The following is a 4,792-nucleotide window of genomic DNA, read 5'->3' as shown; positions in this document are numbered from 1 at the left end:
ATATAATTTAATTATTAATTTTTATAATTGTCTTTTATTTATATAATTTAATAATTGAATATTATCTAAAATTAACAATTTATTTTGTTCCTTTTATTCTTGTTTTTATGAAATAATCTTTGATTTTTTTTTTCAAATTTATTTAGATAATATATTTGTTTTCTAAATTTTTTAAAAATGTATTTAATTTGAAATTTTTTGTTCGTAAATATATTTTTCAAATGATTACAAGATTAACTTGATTAAATAATAATTATGTTAATTTTTTTGTTTCCTTTTTTTATATAATTTAATAATTGACTGGATAATGTTGTCCGAAATTAATAATTTATTTTGATCCTTTTATTTTTCTTTTATGAAATAATCTTTGATTTTGTTCTAATTTATTTAAATAATATTTATACTCTTTATTTTTTTAAAAAAAATGTATTTAGTTTGAAATTTTTTTTGTAAATATATTTTCCAAATGTAATATACAAGATAAACTAAATTATTTTAATTTTTAAATTTACATTGAATTTATTTTGTTATTAGCGTCAATGTCTTGCGTATTATATGATGGTTATAATTCGGTTGCCTTGAATTTTTGAGATTATGCGTTACTTTATTATCTATTGTTCAATATTCTAACATTTAAAGTTTTGTAGGATGGAGTATCATTTAGATGGGGAGTTGAGACGGATGACGGGGAAAGCTACTTGGAACAGTGGCTTTGAGAGTTTTACAGCGGTGTTGGAGCTGTTTGATGATCATCACGAAGATACGCTGTGACAGTCCTTCTTGTGGCCACTGTACCAGATGCGAGAGGTGCAGTACTCAGGACAGATCATCGATGCACTTCTATGTCGGCTTTTGAGGCCAGTTGACGGCGATTCCCTCCACTTCGACCTCGGGGGCAAGGTCGTTAGTTTCTCGATTTATGAGTTTAGCTTGATCACTGGACTGAGGATTACAGGCGACGATGCAGCCATTGAGAGAAGCAATAGGCTGTACGAGACGTACTTCCAGGGACATGGGTCAGTGCATCTACCCGAGTTGATGGTCACGATCAGGGGGTGCGACCAGATGCTAGATAGATTGAAGCTTGGGCCGGTCTACATCCTCGAGAGTGTGATGAGGTGTTATCACAAGAAGACTGGCATCGACATTTTTCATTTGGAAGTTGTTGACGACATTAATGCGTTCAACAACTATCCATGGGGCCGAAGATGCTACGAAAACACCATACATATCTTCACCAGATTACACTCGAGGTCAAGGGGGTCAATGCGTAAATACGATACATATGGGTTGTCCCTAGCGGTGCAGGTAAATGTTTAATATAATTAAAGTTAAAGTTTTAGCATATTACATTTATACATAATAAGTGTATGTGTTGCAGATTTGGGTGTATGAAACAGTCCCTGCAGTGGGAGCCCGCTTCCTGAAGCGAGGGGAGACACGATGCCCTCAGATGCATCATTGGAGATCGTCGTGAGCGGAGGGATGTCCCACTGGGAAACAGTTATCGGCCCTCCTCGACGATCCTCAGGTAAGTATTATGCATTTGTGATTTATATTATGTGTAGTTTAAATCTATTTACATGATCGTTAACTAGTTGAAATGTCAATATGTTAGTTTGAAGTCATACCTGAGTTGACACCGTCGATGGAAGAGGAGGCTCAGGGTCTTGTGTGGGATGTAGGCGCTCCGCACACCATAGATGAGGAGATGTCTGATCCGAGTCTGGACTGAGATTGGGTATGTGAATTAAATATAATTTATTGAATATCGTCGACGTATAAATTTATTGAATAATTTTTAATATTATTTATGTAGGTGGACAGTCTAGCTGATCGACGATCACCTCCGTCGAGGGCATCGTCCCTGACATTGGCATCGCCTCCGCCGAGGGCAACGCCACCACCGAGGGTATCTCCTTCTCCCTCGTCCAGGCACGTCCCCCGTGTATCACCGACACACAGTGATGATTTGTATGCCCGTTTGACTGGATTTATAGCGGAGGAGGTCAGCGCGCTACGACGAGAGTTGACGAAAAGGGTCGATGATCTGGGACGATATGTCCTATGATTCTGCACCTGTCACACCTACGCGGTCGAGGAAACTCTCTGGTAGATGGTATTCTAGATGTACTTGGACGTCCAGAACCACACAATTCAACTGCTGGTGACAACAATTCATTAAACGGGAAAATGTGCTCTGGAACTTCCCACTCGATTTCATTCGGCAGAGGAAATATATTCTCCACATATGCTGTTCTCCAAGACTCAGTCGTATAATACAAAGAGTATAACTTTCTCGCTGCAAAGCCTCGATACATGGCCACCGTAACTGCATGCTCACATGGAAAACTCTCCAACTGAAATCTCGTACAAGTGCATATATTATCAGTCAAGTCCACCATATATGCCGTATTACGTGCACATTGCACGGAGAAGGGAACTCATCTAGTGCTTTCACATTCAACTTCCTCACAACTTCTGCCGCCTTAAAGAGTTTCTCCTCTTGAGCTGGGGCCAGCACGCTACTGCAATTCTGTGATGCCGCAAGTCGATCATGAAATCATTGTTGCAGCTTATTACGAATATTCTCAATCATTGCGAGAATTGGTAGCTCTCGATCCTTCTTAAACAATGCATTGAGAGACTCTGCGTTATTGACGTCATCATATTGTATCGACGTCCTGCAAAGTATGACCGCGCCCAATGTTCGATCCCCATGTTCGTCAGATACTCCAACTCCGGTAATGATTTAGTTCCTATCTCAAACATGAGCTTATTACACTCTTCAACACTGTAAGCTTCGGCTGCTCTCCTGAACAATGAAACGATGCCTTTGCCTCGATACCTAATTTTCAAATTATCTTGTATATGGTACATGCAATATCCGTGATGTGCCTCTGGAAAAACATCAGTGATACCGTTTATTATAGATTGTCACCGATCGGTTACAAAGACAAGGTCTTCGACTTCCCCGATCACTTCCCTCAGTTTCGAAAAGAATCAACGCATGGAAAGATCATTCTCGCTGTCGACTATGCCGAATGCAATAGGGTAAATTTGGATGTTGACTTCTTGACATGTAGCAATAATTAATTTGTCTTGATATTTAGCTTTCAGAGTTGTACCATCAACTAGAATTACAGGTCGTATTGCATTTTGAAAACCCCGAATACATTGTCCGAGAGCCATGAAGAAATACTTAAAACAATTATCGCTCCCCGTCTTAATAAAAAATGTCGTGCCAGGATTAGTTCTCCCCATGTTATGGCAATACCTGACCAATTTAGCATAGCTCTCCTTAGCCGATCCTATTAAATCCTCCAACGCACATTCTTTGGCCTTCCAGGCTTTTTGGTAGCTCATGACCACTCCATACTCTTGACGGATGTCGTTAATAATGTCCGAAGGTCTGTAGATCGTCCGTGGGTCCTGATACTTGTACATTATCTGTCGACCAATAAATTACGCTCGAGCTTGCCTGTGATCATTTCGAAGAATTCCCACTTCGCAAGTATGTTCCCGTGAATACTTGCGAATTACGAAGCACTCATTCGTGTCCATCTTAGTTGCTCTCAAGTGCCAATTGCAACTGCCTTCGACCCAGACAACTGTCAACAATGATTTGTTTGATTTCTTTATCTTGAACTCAAAGTTATATTTTAATGCCAGTCGGTGCACAGCTTCCTGCAAATCTTTCTTGGTTTCAAACAGTTGCTCGACATACAAATCCTCATAATCGGGAGCCACACGGGAAGAATTGGAGGACAGTCCACTTGTTCCAACCTGTGAGCTCCCACTCGGTTCACGTCTCTGTCGGGATAAAGCAATCAAATTCTCATTTGTAAACTCGTTTATATTCTCATTGTCTTCAACCGTCGAAGGAATTCTACGCGTAACAGCAACATCACGATCAGAAGCAACTTTCTCGGGAATAACCACATCATCCGCAGGAACTATCTCCACTGTCTCCCAAAAAAACCCCGATCATTGTTATCCGCCCTATCTGAATCTTCGCGTTCACCTTCAATAACATCCTTCGTAATTAAAGTCACACCAAGAGCATTCGGAGTCCGATGCATTTTATTCAATTCTAATAGATAATTCAATTCAACATCATTAGTAATGAATACCGGTGGCATCGGAATGGATGAATCCCCATAACCGTTGAATAGATATCTCAATTGCATATCGTATTGAGATTGATCGACATACAGCTTATTTTGCAAATCGTGGTACATTTCTAAGTATGATGTACTCTCTGTTATGGGAATTGCAATACAACCACGTATGTCACTCGTCCATCTCCATTTTCACCGATTATTTTCATTCAATTTGAAATCACCGAAATAACAGACGGGGATTATCATATCTGCATGAGGAAATGAATTTAATCAACTTCATTTATATAAAAAAAAATAATACGTTGCCAACACAAATCAGTGCCAACAGTTGGCTGTCAACAGACAGTCGACTGTTAACAGCCGACTATTGGCTGTTAAACAACCAAACTGTCGGCTATTAAACAGCAGACAGTCGACTATTTAACAGCCGACTGTTCGGCTGCTTAGTGTTGGCTATTTAATAGCCAACAGCCAAATAACCGACTGTTTTTCTGTTTTCCGCATTACGTAGAAGAAAAAATTATAGATCTGTTCAAATTTTTTTCATACGTAAGATCTGCTAAAAAAAGTTAATACTAACTATTACTATATCGAAATAAATTTTCTCTATTCAAGCGTATACTAATTTACTGAAAAAGAAATTAAATATGCGTAAATATACTTACCGA

The sequence above is a fragment of the Olea europaea genome, chromosome 1 (genome assembly GCF_002742605.1).
Source record: "Olea europaea var. sylvestris chromosome 1, O_europaea_v1, whole genome shotgun sequence".
Classification (NCBI taxonomy): domain Eukaryota; kingdom Viridiplantae; phylum Streptophyta; class Magnoliopsida; order Lamiales; family Oleaceae; genus Olea; species Olea europaea.
This window is presented reverse-complemented; position numbering follows the sequence as displayed.